This window comes from Protopterus annectens, chromosome 1.part0 (assembly GCF_019279795.1).
Source record: "Protopterus annectens isolate FY-2018-M chromosome 1.part0, PAN1.0, whole genome shotgun sequence".
NCBI classification, from domain to species: domain Eukaryota; kingdom Metazoa; phylum Chordata; order Ceratodontiformes; family Protopteridae; genus Protopterus; species Protopterus annectens.
The window spans coordinates 825,692,473-825,709,642 of NC_056725.1; the positions used below are offsets into that span (position 1 = coordinate 825,692,473).

The 17,170-nt window shown below is 40.1% G+C and overlaps 1 protein-coding gene across 7 annotated transcripts in view; it reads right to left on the minus strand.

Annotated features, from left to right (window-relative positions):
- TFB1M (transcription factor B1, mitochondrial) overlaps nt 1-17,170 on the minus strand; it is a 796,864-nt gene that overhangs the window by 325,600 nt on the left and 454,094 nt on the right. The gene's annotated exons all lie outside the window — the stretch shown is intronic.

A 17,170-nucleotide genomic window follows, 5' to 3' on the forward strand; every position in this document is an offset into this window, starting at 1 on the left:
AGGTACAGATTGGCTCCTCTTTTTATGTTCCTTTTAAGGAGGGGTTGAGCCCTTCGCCTCAGATAGAGCCTACGAGAAAGGAGTTTTTAAGTGACCTTTCCGCATCAACTTATTTTTACTCTCTGTCAAAGTACGGGCAATAAAGCCCTTACGTAAATCACACAGGGTTGAATGTTCAGGTGCGGTACCCCGAGACAATAAACACAAGACAAATGTCCATCAGAATTTGGCATTTTCATGCCACACTGACTGCACTGCTAAAAGCCTGTTGTCCCGTTCTTATCAGCCATTATCAGAAGTAAAGAAAAGGCCTGTCAGAATAACAATATATGAAGCAGGCACACCACACACACACACACACACACACACAGTCAAGAAAGGAAGGACTGATTTTTTTTTTTTTTTTTGGTTACCAACAATGGTAATTAAGAGATACCCAATGGGTAAAATTAGAGGGGGGGGGGGGGTAGCAGCAATGGTATTAGAGTTTACCACAGTGTTAAGGAAGGCCTATACCAGCAATGGCAAAGAATGCCAAATTTGGTAAAAAAACAGAAAAAACATTCAAAAAAGATAGCAGGGGTAAGCAAACTCTATACGACTACATTTAAAGTAGAAAAATTCCAAAAGTAGAGAAAATTCTTTAAAGTGAAATATAAATTTTAAGTCACTTAGCTTGACAGCTGGCCTGACGCGTTTTGATACTCTATGTGGCAAACGAGATCTGAGGTGATAGAGAGAGGGGCACTATGGATGAGCTTAGCTTGAGTGTGTTTTTGGCTGGGGTGAGCTCGTTATAATGGCCGACTTGGTTCAGAGGATGGAACCGATACCATCAGTAATGAATAAATGAAGATTAACAACATCAGATCATGTGTTAGTGTTGCTTCTGTTGAGTTTTGTACTTATTTTTGTGTTTATTTGGGGGGATGGTTGGATGTTTACCTTTATTTTGTTTTTGTAGTTATTCTGCATTTTTGTTGTTTACTTTTGTTTATGTCATTATTTTGCATTTTCATTGTTTACTTTTATCTTGTTTTTGTCTTTATTTTGCATTTTCGTTTTTTTTTACTTTTATTTTGTTTTTGTCATTATTTTGCATTTTCGTTGCTGTGGCCATTCGGTATTCTGGTCTCAAGATACTGAAATTCGACATCCCATTATTTTGAGATTCAAAAGTGGACTCATATTATATATATACATATATATATATATATATATGTATATATATATATATATATATATATATATATATATATATATAGATATATATATATAGATATATATATATATATTATATAACATATATGTACATACACATATATATATATATATATATATATATATATATATATATATATATGTACACACACATTTATATATATAAATATATATATATATATATATATATATATATATATATCTATATATATGGTTTACTATTACAATATCGATGTAGCATTGTATGCCTATGAACTATTCGAACTACAAATGTTCAAATAGTTCATATGTGTGCAGGCTATGAAATCTAATGTTATATTTGCGAATGTATTGTGCATTCGCAAATATAACGTTCGATTATGTACAGGGATCGTGCTACAGTGCGGTTAGGGAAACACTTCCCTTTCCTCACTGTAGTGCAATCTCAGAGTTGGAATATACAGTGGGGGGGGGGTGCAGGGGGACTTGCCCCCCCCTGCATAAACGGGATGTTATGTGTAGGGGTTAGGGAGTTATGGCAAGGGTGGTATTGTTGTTAATGCCGTAAAATGTTGCAGTCAACATTTTCAGCATTAACAGCTACTTTTCAACATTGGTTCTGTTCGCATATGTGTACTTTCGGCAACATAGTTCAGTGTTAAGGCCCTATTTTATTCTGCCTTTCGATATTTCAATAGTAAACCTATATATATATATATAAATTTATATCTTTATACATCTAGATATATATATATATATATATATATATATACACACACATACACACACACACACACACACACACACACACACACACACACAAACACACAAACACACAAACACAAGCATAAAAAGGGGTCCTCTTCCCATAAAAATATCCCATCTGCCCCACCCCTGCTTTAACTTATGGTAATCCTGCTGTGTGTTCCACTGCTTGCTACAATCCTTGTCTTGCTTTTCTGTACTTCCCTTTACTCACATCCTTTCTGAGGAAACAATAAAGTCTCCTCTTTACTGGGCAATGGGCATCTGCTCATAGCTCTCAACTCCTCCTATGATATTTCCCCTAGCAGCATGGAGCAGTAGTAGCCTTCCGATATGGCTAACAGCTCACACTACCTGCTGTGTTTAACATTTGAGTTTCACAGTTTTTGGAGTGTGGCATGAGACTGCCACTTTGCCTTTCTTTGCAGACTCCTAAGTCAATCTGGTGCACTTGTGAAGTTCCTCCTCCTCCACCATGTCTAACTCCCCATAGAACAGCTACCTGCCTCTACACATGATATATATCCCTAATATGTTATTAATGTCTGGTTAACACAGTGTGTGTGTGCTGACAGATCTGCTCTGTACTGATGCACTTTTCCCTGAATCTCAGTGTTGATTTCACTTATAGAAGTGGTTAATAAGTTTAATTTTGGCTTACCTTGATTAACTCTATATTCCACACTCTGACTTGTATTAACAAACAAATCACGGAGGCCTGAAATGAAGCATCTGAAGAGGTATACAGTTTATTTTTATCTAGATAACTATATAGCCCATTAACTGCCTATATAATCAACCAAATCAAAAAAAGACGTGTAACAAAGTATTTGAAGATGCATATTTTTTTCTACCCCTTGTTTTTCACTGGTAACTGTAGTAAAACCCACAAACCTAATAATTTTTAGCAGTTGTTATGATTTTGTTTAATATGCTGCACTTGACATATGTGATATGTGTAGTTGTTTGCATGGTTTCTGTTTTATTCTTAGATTAAATTTTTGCAGATTAAGTAACATCCTTTGCAGTTCTAAAAGTGCCAAGTAGAAGGACACTTTAAATATGCTTTGCAAAGGTTTGCAGTTTATTTTGCCTGATATTCTTTAATTCAGAAATATCTGACAGATTTATGAATTCTTTTTACTTCCATGTACTGTAAAGTATCTGGGTGTTATGGCTTTCAGGCTGCGAGTTCAGCTTTCTATTAAACAGAATCCAGTACTGCTCAAAGTAAAGTGACTCCTGTGGCAGGACACAGTCGGGAGTTTTGGATGTTGAGGGTGCAAACACTTGTTGATGGCATTCCATATTGATCTGCATGCTCTGTGGAACTCCTCTAGAGATGTTGCTTGGATCAGGCAGTCTACCAGATAGGTGTACATGTACACCACTTTGATCCCGCAAAAGGCAATGGTTGGTGCTACACACTTGGTGGGGACTCTGGGTGCAGTAGATAAGCCACATGGTAAATGGATAGAAGTAAAAAAGAATAAGAAGTTTAAAAGTACAGGATATTAAATCAGATGAAGTAACAGCTAGAGAAACTGAAACAAAGTTAAGAAAAAACTGGAAAACCCTAGGCCCAGATGCAGTATCTAACTTCTGGTTAAAAGTATTAACATCTTTGCATGAAGATTTAGCCATGAGTAATAACTATTTATATGCACATCCCAAGCTGACATCAACCTGGCTAACAGGAAAAACAATGCTCCTACTTAAGAGTGAACTTGCAAGCTACCCTAAAAATTATAGACCTATAACTTGCCTTCCAACAATGTATAAACTATACAATGGAATTGATGCCAACAAGAGTTTATACTCATTTAGAAGAGAACTCAATTATGGCAATAGAACAAAAGTGCAATAAAAGAAAGTCATATGGAACAAAGGATCACTTGTTATTAAAGTCCTAGTGGAGAAATGTAAAAAGGGGAAGAATCTAAGTATCGCATGGACTGACTACAAAAAAGCATTTGTTAGTATCTCACATTCATAGATAAAAGAGTGCTTTATAATGTATAAGATACACCCAACACTGATCATTTACATTATAGTGACCATGAAACAGTGGCAGACCACTTTGGAATTAAGCCATAACAAAGGACAAATTTTTATCCCAGGGATAAAAATTCAAAGGGGGATATTCCAGGGTGACTGTGTCACCATTGCTATTCTGTCTTGCCCTCAACCCATTAAGCTGTCTGCTTAACAGCTTAAGCCATGGCTATAACTTCGCTCCTAGAAAACAACAAAGTGTAAAGACTTCTCATCTAGTCTTTGTCAATGATTTACAACAGTATAGCTCATCAGATGAGGAATGGAAAGCACAACTGCAAGTTGTAAAAACTTTTTTAAATGATAAAAGAATGTCATCTGGACTTGATAAATGATAAATGTGCAAAAGCAACTTTTAAAGCAGGAAAACTGCTGCACCAAGAAAACATAAGTTTGGGACAAGAATGGGATATAAAAGAATTTGAACAAGATGGAGTATATAAATATTTGGGAATTATGAAGGTCAATAATAAAACATGAACAAATACGAATAAAACTTAGTAAGGAATACTTTAGAAGACAAATTAATCCTGAAAACAACGTTGACATCTAGGAACAAAATTCAAGCTATAAACCAGTTTGTTCTTCCTGTCCTAACTTACAGTTTTGGAGTGACTGACTGGCCCCAGAATTTGTTGGACAGATTAGACAGGAAAACAATAAGAATGCTTCATGCTCACCAAATGATTTATAAAAAACATTGCATAGCAAGATTACATATTCACATTCTGAAGGAAGGATGGGCCTCCTTGAAATTGATTACATGTACAGATCTGCAACTGTGGGACTGCACAAACATCTGCTGACCTCACAAGACCCAAACATAGTGAAAGTTTTGAAACATGAGGAGAACAAATCTAAGACGACTTATCTGCTTAACCTAGCATGAGCATATCGGCATCAAGCAGGAATGAAAATCAAACCAGAAGTAGATAAAAATCAGGCATTAACTGAATGTGCCAAAAAAACAAAAGAAAGCATATAAGGTGAAGGACCAGATGAGAAGACAAGAAATGTGTGTAAAGCTTCTGGAAGAATCTCATGTTGATCAAGATCGAATGCAGAAATTTTTAAGGAGAGGCAAATTCAAACCAAGAGATGAAAGGTTAATATTGGCAGCCCAAGACAGTGGGCTACGTACACATTGGTTTACAAAGTCCATTGAAAATGTGGGAGAAACAGGCAAATGTAGGTTTTGTAAAACAGAATTGGAAACAGCTGCACACCTCATTGCTGGCTGTGACATACTAATGGCAGAATAATGTGGCAAGACTGCTGCACTGGTGATTGTGCAAACATTATAGTACTGAAGTGGCTGAAAAACACTGGAAACATAAGCATCATAGAAAATTATGTCTACATCACATGGGATCACCCATTAGCAATAGCTCAAAAGACAGATGCTAGAAAAACGGATATAGTGGTACAGAAAAAGATGACAAAAGTAGCATTGATCACTGAAATCGCTACACTCAGTGACTATAGTGTCTTGCGTAGACAGACACGAAGTCATGAAATATTTGCAGGCAGAAAAGAGAGCAATGTGGAAGTAAGATGCCCAAACAGTTCCAATAGTAGTAGGAGCAACAGGTCTTGTATAAAAAGAATCTACAATAATATTTAGATATGTTTCCAGTACATGTAACCCTGTATGAACTGCAGAAGGAGTCATTACTGGGCACTTTGCGGGTGCTGCGTAGAGTACTTCTGGCTGTCATCAAAGACTGAAACAATACTAATTTCATGAACTTTTATCATACTTTGATTTAGGAACGGGGTCCATTCCCGCCATGGTATTAGAAACCTAGAAGATTTGGAAAATTAAAATAAGGCACAGAATTGGAAGTGAGATCCCTCTTGCTTTGAAATGTAGGAAGTTACTGGGTTCTTGTGCAGCTGCAATGTGAAGGTAGGAGTTTTTCAAGTCTAAGGTTACTATGCATGCCTGTGGCATCACAAGAAATTTGCTTAAGAAGAAAAGGTCCAGAATGGATCTCCATGATCCTTCCTTCCTGTAGACCAAGAACAGCCATGAGTAAAATCCCTGTGCCTCCCTCTTTTGAGGAACAAGTTAAATGGACCCTTGTTGCAGTAGATTCTGTATCTGATCGTGAATAAGATGTCTTTACTATTTTGAGACTAAAGGAATCCCAGACACCAAAGCTACAAGCAGTAGCCCTTCCTGATGGTTTGGGGTACTCAACTGTGTTGAGGGATTTGTTGCCATGCTGAAGAGTAGAGGGAGGGAGGTGTTTGGAATAGTTACAGCTACTCTCTGCTAGGTCCTTACAACTCACCAAGTCTGGCGTGGGAGTTGTGTTGCCATCAAACTTGGTCTTTTCCCCCTTGGGCTGCTTAAGCTTGTCTTATCGGGTTGGGGGGCAAGACTTAACAGGATACATTTCTGTTGTATCCAGCTGGAGGAGGAAGGTAGAATTCTTTAGGAGGTTTCATTGTTTCCCCTTTTCCTCCAATTTCTGGAACATTTTATCAGTAGGAAGTCCAAAGAGACTCCTTGTCCAAAGGGGCATTAAGGAGTTCCGCTTTAATATTCACTGACAGAGGTTGATTCCTAAGAAAGTAATGTCGTCTCCTGATACCAGAACCATAGCTGTTGCGCTGCATGATGCATCAGAGTAACAGACACATTTTGTGAACACCTGGATGACAACACTGGCCAGTTCCTGAATGTCCTTCTTGAGGCTCTTATGAATCCTCCTCTGCTTTAACTTTTAGCTGTTCCTGTACAGATTCAAGGTATTTGAGCATGTGGAACAGACAGACGAGCGCTGTCACGGTCAGGGTAGCAGATGTGTACGGCTTTCTACCAAGTTGGTATAGTATCCTCCTTTCCCTACCATTTGGCAAGGGGATATGGGATGCAAGCCCAGAGTTTTCCTTGCTGGATTTCAGGTACACCACAGCTGAGACCAACAGTGGTCTCTTGTAGAGATGTCTGTGGTTGCAAAGCACCCCATAGAAGTGATCTGGCCTCCTTGGAACAGCCATCATTCAAAACTTCATGTACTAGAGGAATCTCCACAACCTTCTACATTTGTGCTGAGCTCAAGAGAACTCTCTAGACTCCCAGATGAAGGACTTTTTCATCCTTTGAAGTGTGTATGCAAACGATAAATCCTCAGAAGGTGAAGCTGAGGACAAGGTATCTTCAGAGTCTGAATCAAAGTATCGGTAGTGTGGTAGGTCTTCTTCATAATCCAATTCTTCCTTAACAGAATCACAGGAATTTGAGTGTCTCTGGGGAACAGACTTCCCTTGTTCTTTTAACAGAGAAAGTTCTTGACACAGGTTCCTTATCCACGGAAGGCTAACTGGATTTAAAAACATTCTTGATATCCTGTTAAAGTCTGCCAAGGTCCTGAGAAATGTCCTGGGTTGTAGGAGCCAGTGACAAGGGCAATGAAGGCAGGGCAACCCTGGCTGCCATTTTGACTTGAGGTTTAGGTTTGAGTGACAGCAAGGTCTCAGGATGTAGATGGACAGCTGTGTCGTGCACCAGACTCCAGGAAAAACTTCCCTAAATGCTTTCAGAAGGATTTCTCCTCCTGAACCAAAACACTAGCAGTGGAAGCTGGAGGCTGGGAGTTGCCCTAGAATCGAATGTTGCCTGCCTGGTTCCAGCTTGCGAGGACTTGCAAGGGACTGCACAATACCATCATCTATAGAGGTTTCACTAGAGGTCTCGAACCCAGCTGTCAATGATGTCAGGGGCTGTGAATGTTCCTTACCTGGATTAACAGTTTTGAGCCAGAGTGGGGAGTCAGACACCTAACTTCTCTCTCCTTTGAGCGCTTCCCTTTGTGCTTGTTTGGGATGTTTGCTTAGTGACCAATGGGCATTATGTGCCTAACCCTAACACAACCTTTGGATATATATCTGTTAATGGAGTCAGATCTATGCCTGATAATTCTATAATTAAAATAAGCACAAAATTCACAGATATTGATGTCGTGGTCAGGGCCTAAGTGGGGATGGAATTACCCAAGCTTCCGCATCTGCAAGCCTCAATTAAGATGCCTTTAAGGCAAGAGTCATGAATACTGGTGGATACCAGTGATTCACTGTTTCTCTAAGACTGGGAGCCAAGGACATCTACACCTTCAGGTTCTGCCATCACACAACAGAAAGGGAAAGGAGAAAAATGTTTTTTTACATTGCTTTTAAATGGTCTTACATTCCTCAATGGGGAAATCAGGCTTCTACAGAGAAAGAAAACAAGACCAATATATAAAGGAAATAATAGCTTTCTTCCATACAGCAGAAAGTATGTGTCCATTAGAGGGTGCATGCTCAGAAATGACCAGCAATGGATTTATTACTAGTAACTTAAGTATCCAGAACAGCTTAAAGCCACTACAATTCAATCACCAAAGTGGCACTGAACAGGTTGTCAAAGTCAGTCAGCAACTGAGAAAATACTGAAGAGATTTGGCTGTGTCTACAGTGAGAAGGGAATGAGGGAGTGGTTCCTCTCTTCAACAGGCCATCATTCAAGGGGAGGCAAAAAGAAACAAAGAGGCAGCATCACATTCATAACAGTAAACAGACCATCAAGGGGTGACAAAAAAAAGTGACCCCCACAAAGTCAGATTTAGAGTAGGTGACCAGAGACAAGAAGTCATGGCCCATCTGTTAAGGTACCTTGATCACCGCAAAGAATATTCTGTGTGAGGGAGGAAAGGTAGCAATTGAAACATGGATCTCGTTCCCAAGGAATGATCATATAAACATTCTTTCAGGTCCAACGTTCCTACTGACAGAAGATGAACAACTGATGGATGGAGAAGACAATGAGGTAGGGCAGGAGGCAGAAGCCAGTGTAGTACTTGCTGGCAGCCCATAAGACCTGGTCTCCTGATTCCTTAACTTGCCATGTCATATTCATGTTATCTCTCTTTTCTTAAGTTATCTAAATGCTCTTTTCAGTCCTGGGATCCATTGACATGTTCACTGACTGCCAAACACTGTGCCACCAGGTAGGTGTCTAACCTTAGCTGTCTGAGATGATGAGGTGGTGAAAAGTTTGGACAATGGCAGTAGATCATATCATTCGGCATTCCCGGACATAACAGTGTGTGCCTGCGACAGCCGTAACACATCTGACTACCATTCAGACACCCTGTAAATTTTGACTGGTTAAAACAACTAAAATGTCTGTTGTCCTTTGATTTTGTAGGACAGAAATGAACATTTTGACTGTTGTGAATGAAATGGAAGAACAAATCTTATATTACAGAAAATAAGAGGCTGGCATAGACCAGAGAGATATGACTCCAAAAGCATGGGACTTCAAAAATACAAAAATATCATGTGCATCTTCCAGCTGCAAAGGACAGTTGAAAGTAATTTACCCAAATTCCAATTTTCTCCTACAACTAGATATCTTATGACTAAACACATTCATTCCAAAAGAGCTCAATACTTGTCAGCCTGGGAGTACATGGCTGATAGGCCATTGCCAGGGATGCTCTTCACCTGTTATCTCTAGGTTTTCGGATATTGGCTAAAACATTATCCACCCCCTATAGTGCATTTTTTAGGCATTGCCAAACAGACAAACCTTCCAGCAAAATAAAAGATACTCAGGACAAGCTAAAGGTGTTAACTGCTCAATACAAGGAGCCTCAACAAGGAACTGCTCTCCTCACCCTAGGGAATGCTGACGTCTGCGCAGTTACTGAAACATGGTTCAAAGCCACAGAAAGCACTCCAGCAGCTATAATGCCTTTTATACATTCTGACCACTCATTGAATATGAATGATAAAAGATAATCACACCTCCAGGCTGGTCAAACAATACAACATGCTTGAGCTACTCCATGTCCAACTAACCATGGGAACAATCCATTACTATATTCTTGTTAACTACAGGTCCCCCAGTATGAACCAGGAAATCCATACATCATACCTGAAGTTTCTCACTATCTAGCCCAATGCCATACTCATGGATGATTTTAACTACATCTCCATTAATTGGGAGGCTTAAACGACCACTAACATGCAGGCCCAAAGACTTCTTGACTTTGTAAATTTAAATGCTCTGGAGCAGCTAGTCTGCAGTCCTACTCAGGGAACAAATATACTAGATCTGGTACTCACAAATATGGGAGAGTGCTGCACTTCCCCTAGTGTGATATCCTCACTGGTAAGATCATATGACAAAGCTGTCTCCCTTGAAATAAAGGTAAAACTAGTCACCCCCACCTAACCCCAAATATTTTAAGAACTTCTCTAAAGTAAACTATCCCCTGTTAAGGGACAGCATAGCTAGTTTTCAAGCTCCCCCAAATCCAGAAAACACAGAAACCTATGCAAGGGGGCATACACAAGGTGTTACAGGTGGTAATTTTTGTATTGAGCTAAGGCAACTGGCAGCCAGCAGCCTCCCCCCCCCTACTATACATAAATCACTCTTTCTCCCTCTTTCCCATCCTCTGCAACATCCCTCCTTTTGACTTAGCACCCACCTTTTCCCTTGATTTCTCCATCTGTCTCCCTCTTACATCTGCCTGCATTTTTAGGCCCGTCCACTAGGTGGCACCCTTTACCCAGCCTCACCCCCTTTTCATCCTACCTACTACATAGCTTCTTACCTATTTCTCCTTTTGTACCTGCACTGCTATCCTGCTCTCCCACCTTACACTTTTTCTATTTCTCATTTACTACTACCTTTCCTACAAACACTTCTCTCTAGCTTTCATCTCATCTAACTTTTAAAGCTTACCTTTGCACTTTAGTCCTGCTGGTTGTTTTTCCTCTACAACTGCTCCAGTCTCTGTGTCTACCCGCTCCGTTCGCCCTGTGGGCTCGCTCCGCTCCTCTCCCTGCCCCATTTCCCACCCGCCCCAACACCTCTACATATATATCCTTTAACCACACCCATCACCCCACCCCCAACCAACTAGTGACCTCCTCCCTTCCACACCCACTTCTTACTCCTCCCCTCATTTCACCAATACTCAACCATACCTCCCCTCTCAGTCTCCTCCATAAACTTATAACTCTCATACCCTAGTAAACTAACCATCCACATCATACCTCACCTCAATAACCAAATCCACTATGCACTCAAAAGCCATATCCTTCTGTACTCATCTAGCACTCCTCCTCACTATATCCTATACCTACTACCTCACCCAGCCAACTAACTATAACCACACTCTATCCTTTCATACTACAAGCCATCTTAACCTACCTGTCTTACATTCACACTTCTCAATTTCTCCATGCCTATACCCCATAAAACACCATATTTTCTTCTCATAAACTTATTACTCCTCACAAATATCCTAACCCTACAATAACTAAAATATCCCTCATAAATCTAGCTAAACTCAATCCTGTCTCTAAGCAGGCAAAGTTCCTCCCCAACCTAATGCTATATATGACCTCTATTCTATCATCAGGAGACATACACCCCAACCCAGGCCCATCCTCATCCCCACCAACAGATAAGTCCATTCTACTCACCTCCTTAAATGCCCAAAGTATAGCTAACAAAATCCCTAATCTGCATGCCTGGCTTACATATAACAAACCAGACATTTTGTCCATCTCTGAAACTTGGTTAAAACCTCATATAAAAGATTCCGAAATAATTCCACCCAACTACTCTATAATCAGAAAAAATAGAACAAACAAAAAAGGAGGTGGGGTAGCACTTCTATACCGATCCTCCTTAACAGTTACCCCTTATAACAAACCAACTCCGCAGTTCAATAATGCTGAATTACTCCTAGCACTGCTTCAAGCAAATAAACACAAACACATATGCATAGCCTCCCTCTACACCCCCCCAGGCAACAATATTTCTACACTAGAAGATATCCTCTCCTGGCTTTCCAATAACATTAACAATGAAACTATACTTATGAGTGACATGAATATTAATTGCTCTTCAATACAGTCTCCCACAAATCCACTTAACATCAATCTTTACAACTTCTCTCAACTGATCAACTCCATAACTCGGCCCTCAAAAAACCTCACCAGTGATAGCACCCTAGACTGGATATTAGTCTCCCACCCTCATTACTTCTCAAATAGTGGCACCCTGCCTGACTCCCTTAGTGACCACTTGCCCACATTCACACACCGAATAACTTCACCCCCTACATCTTACTCACAACTTCATTACCACTCACTGCCGAAAAAACTTTAACCCCACTACCTTTTCCAACTCTTTAAAAGCAATCATCTGGTACACCCTAAAAACTCTACCCCTGGAACAAGCTGTCACCCACTTTAAAGCAACTTTCCTAAACCTCTTAGATCAACAAGCCCCTATAAAAACAAAAAGAGTACAAAACAAAACTGCCCCTTGGCTAACAAAAAACACACTAGTAACTATGCACCTTAGAGATAAGGCATGGTCATCATATCAGAAACATAGGACTCCCCTTGCCCATTGTGAATACAAAACACTCCGAAACAAAGTAAAAAAGGTCATAATTTCCGATAGACAAAATTACTTCTCCATAATCCAAAACAAACCCTCAAAAATTTTGGAAATGCATCTCTACCCTCCTTAATCCCAACAAACCAGATAACCCTAGCCCAGACCCTAACACTCCTGACATAGACTTGGCCACCCAATTCAGCACCTTCTTCATTGATTCTATCTCCAAACTAACCTCATCCTTTTCTTCATCAAATCTCACCACACCCCCCCACTACACCCCAACCCTCCCCTACCAACTTTTCACCCCCTTAACACTGCTCCTCCCCCTATCTCCTCTCCATCATCAACATTCCCAAATTCTCACCCCCCTTCCCCCACCATTCTCACTAACACCTATACCGACATGCACCATAAAAAAAATGCTTCAGAAACTAAAACCATGCTCTAATGCCCCTGATAACATTCCTTCATACTTTCTCAGTATAGCTGCTGAAGCCATTGCCTACCCCATCAGCATTCTAATCAACCATTCCATTCAAGAAAGCTCAGCACCCCAAATCTGGAAAAAAGCTTTTGTTGTTCCATTGCACAAAGGCGGCAGCGACAACAATATTACTAATTTCCGTCCCATCGCTATCCTATCTCTAAACTTCTAGAAAAGTGTATTCACCTACAACTCCTATCATACCTCTTAGACAATAACCTACTAACTCCAACACAACATGGTTTCAGACCAAGACACAGTACTATGACCGCCTTACTCTCCTTCCTGGAAGCTGTGAACAAAGCCGGGACTCAGGACACATTGTCTCCACCCTCCTACTAGACCTCTCTAAAGCCTTAGATACTATCGCCCACAATTTACTACTAACCAAACTCTTCAAGCTTAACTTGTCACCCTCTTCTCTGAATTGGTTCACTAGCTACTTATCCAATAGATATCAAGCAGTAAGATGGAAAAAAGCCACCTGCCCTTTCATCAACACCCCAACCGGTGTTTCCCAAGGATCTATACTGGGTCCCCTTCTTTTCAATATATTCATAAACGATTTCCACAACTCTATCCCTCTAACTAAAATTATCCAATATGCAGATGATTCAACTATTATCTGTTCTGCTACCTCCATCCCCACACTGCTAAAGCTTACTCAAGATGCATTCTCAACCACCGAACAATGGATGAAAACAAATCACCTTGTACTCAATGCCTCCAAAACCAAAGTAATGGTATTCACCCCCTCTAAAGCTACCTTTTTCAATCCAAGTAATTTCATTATTACTAGTCACAGCAATACACCCCTAGAACTGGTACCTGAGGCCAAATTACTTGGGGTCCAAATTGATAGCTTAAATTCAATTCCCATATTCAACTAAATATAAAAAAACCCCACCAAAAACTTGGCATGCTCTACAGACAGAATCGTTATCTTACACCCTCCACCGAACTCACCCTATCTACCACATTTCTCATCCCATCCCTCCTCTATGGAGCCCCACTTCTAACTACATTACAATCTTCTCTCAAAACTCAACTCTCCTCCTGCTATAACAAAATTGTCAAGTTTGCTACCTCCCATAAGTCCTCCTCACACCACTGTTCAGCTCTCCACAAACTAAAATGGTTAGAACTACCCAATCACCTCACCTATATCCAACTGACTCTTGCACATAAACTCATCTTCAAACCCTCCCTCTGTCCATCCCTCACCTATACCTTCAAAATGCACCTCCCTGATAGAATTCTAAGACTAACAACCAAAACCTAATTGAACTGTATAAACCGATTCGTCCCCCTGGAAAAAATCTCTTATCCTACAGTCTTGCTCGTCTCTGGAACTCCTTACCTCCATCCATTCGTACCATGACAAATCACTTCTCATTCAAAAAATCCCTTCACTTACACCTAATTTCCCAGTGGGAATGCTCCTGATCCCACACAACATAATCTCCTAATACTGGGAATTTCCACTTCTCTTCTCCTATTCATAATATGAATTTCTACTTACTCTCCTAAACTCATAGATCTTGCTCTTGCTTGTATCAAGCTTTCTCTGAATACTTAAAAGTACCTTAGTGTAAATATACCCTAAGATGGAAAAGGTTCTGTTTCTATATTGAAAAAGTTCGATGTCAGCTCATATACCTTTCTCTTGCTTGTATTACGCTACTCCTCCTAAATGTATGAAATATACCTCCAGTGTAACCCACCTCAAGTTGTAAAAGCTTCTCAGCTTCTATATTGTAAATTGTTTACAGCCTTACAAGACTGTAATATTTGTATATATTTCTACACTAGTCTACTATATTTCCAAGTCTGTAGTAATTGTATAACTGAAACTAAATACCTTATTGTAACCTTGATAATTGTTTTTTTGAGCTTTTCTTCCCAGGACAACATTGAAAATGGGTTCTTTGGCCCAATGGACTATCCTGGTAAACCAACTGCAAATAAATAAAATAAAAAATAAATAAACAATAGCCCTATAAGACTATATAAACAACTGCAAAGAAATGGCACTACCAGACCAAAACAAACCCAGGTCAAACCGTGCGAAAACAAGCCATCCTGTTTTACCCCTGGTATTAATATGTTAAACAACAAAAGAAAGAAAATCCTGTTGAGAAGTAAGAGGGAATGTGCACAACAGACCAGCAAGTCCCTCATTGGTTTAAACAAGTGAATCAGGGAACTAGACAAGCCTCTGACAACAGACTTTGAGGCAAAAATAGCCTCCATAAGGCATTTTCCAGTTATGTCCCTAATCATAAGGACAGCACCCAACAATGAATACATGACATTACAAACACTGAAGACAAAGTAAATCTGCTGGCTGACAAATTCAGCTCAAATTTCACCTCCCATCACCCCCAGTTCTCCCCCCAAGAAATGCCGTCCACCACTCCACCACCAATTATCACCAAAGAACAGGTTGCCACTGCGCTCTCTAAAGCTAAAAACATAGCTTCAATGGGGCCTGACAATATAGCTGGTCGCCTCTTAAACAGCTTAAATCAGAACTTGTCAGGCCCATTAGGATCTTAATTTAACCACAGCCTCCGGACTGGCTTTGTCCCAAAAGAGAGGAGGACAGCAACAATCAGCCCTCTGCATAAAAGGGAACCATCTACTCATCCGGGAAATGACAGACCCATACATTTGACTACTCTTATATGTAAGGCCATAGAAAGAATAATCATGGACCAGATAAATAATGATATAGGAGACCTGCAAACACTGAACCTGACCCAATTTGGCTTTGTCAAGGGCAAGGTCATGCCTACTAAATCTGGTGGATTTCTTTGAGAAAGTCACGAAGGCCATGGATGAGGGTAAAACAGTACATACTGCTTTACTCAACCTGGCCAAGGCATTTGACACAATTTCCCATTCAAGTATTATAAATAAACTCACAAAAGTGGGCATAAATCCCTATGTCATCAGATGAATAGCCAGTTGGCTCATGGACAGGACCACATGTTATTAAAGTTAGTGAATCTAGATCCAGCAAGAGGCCAGTTACTAGTCGTGTGCCACAGGACTCAGTACTGGGACCACTCCTTTTTGGAATATATTTCTAAGAAGTCAAGGCAAATGTAGAAGGCATCTGGATGACAGAGTTTGCTGACAACTGCAAGCTGATGGCAATCACTGAATCCCCCAGTGATGTAGATATCCTTCAGGAGGGTCCAGATCTGACAAATGATCAGTGCCAGAACCATGGCCTAAAACTAAATGCAAAAATAAATGCATAATCATACCCTTTGGGAAGTCAAACACTCCTGCAAATTACAACATTAATAGCACACCCATTAGAGTAGACTCAGAGGTGAGAGACCTAGGTCCACAGATAGTACACAGTGGTGAGGAAATCATTTCATGTGGCACAACTTATAAGTAAAGGTATGGTATCCAGATCCAAGGAAATTATAGTTCTGCTCTACTCATCCCTAATTAGACCAGTAGTCAAGTACAGTATGCCATTTGGCATGTAATTGACTAGGCACTTACAGGCAGCTGGAGAGACCTCAGAGGCTCCTCACAAAGAAAATACAAGATGAAAACAACATGAACTATGCGGACAGACGAAAAGCCCTATACCTTTATTCTGTCTCATACAAACCATTAACGGGTGACCTATGCCTGAACTACAAGGCACTCACAAATCCAGCCCTGATGGAGCTGCTACACATCTGCAAGTAAAACAGCACAAAGGTCACCTGATCTAAGGATCTAAACTTAGTGCCTCAAACAAAACATGCCAGAGGGACATATATATGTGTCTCAAAGATTGCCCCTTCTTTGGAAAAGGCTTCCTATTCATGTTAAGCAAAGACCTTTCCTGGCCCACTTCAAATGCAATTTGGATCAATGGATGAGGAATTGTAAATTCACACCTGAGGTAGTGATGATGTCTCTTATGGATGGTGCCAATCTGTTAAGATGTTAAGATACTCATTGCACAGGCAGAAATCCATGCCACCTCTTGCCCCTAAGGGCAATACGTTGGGTAAAATTTGGTTATATTGCCTAGCTGGTAAGGGCCCTTATGTCACTAACCTAGTAATCTCCTATGCATCTATGAACATATCATTGATATCAAGATTAGCAGCACCATATTAGAAATGCAACTGTAATTACAGATGTTTTTTATTTCTGTGATGAAACGTATCATTGTGCAGACCCTACACAAAAGTTTAAACTCAATGACTGTACATTTAAGACATCTA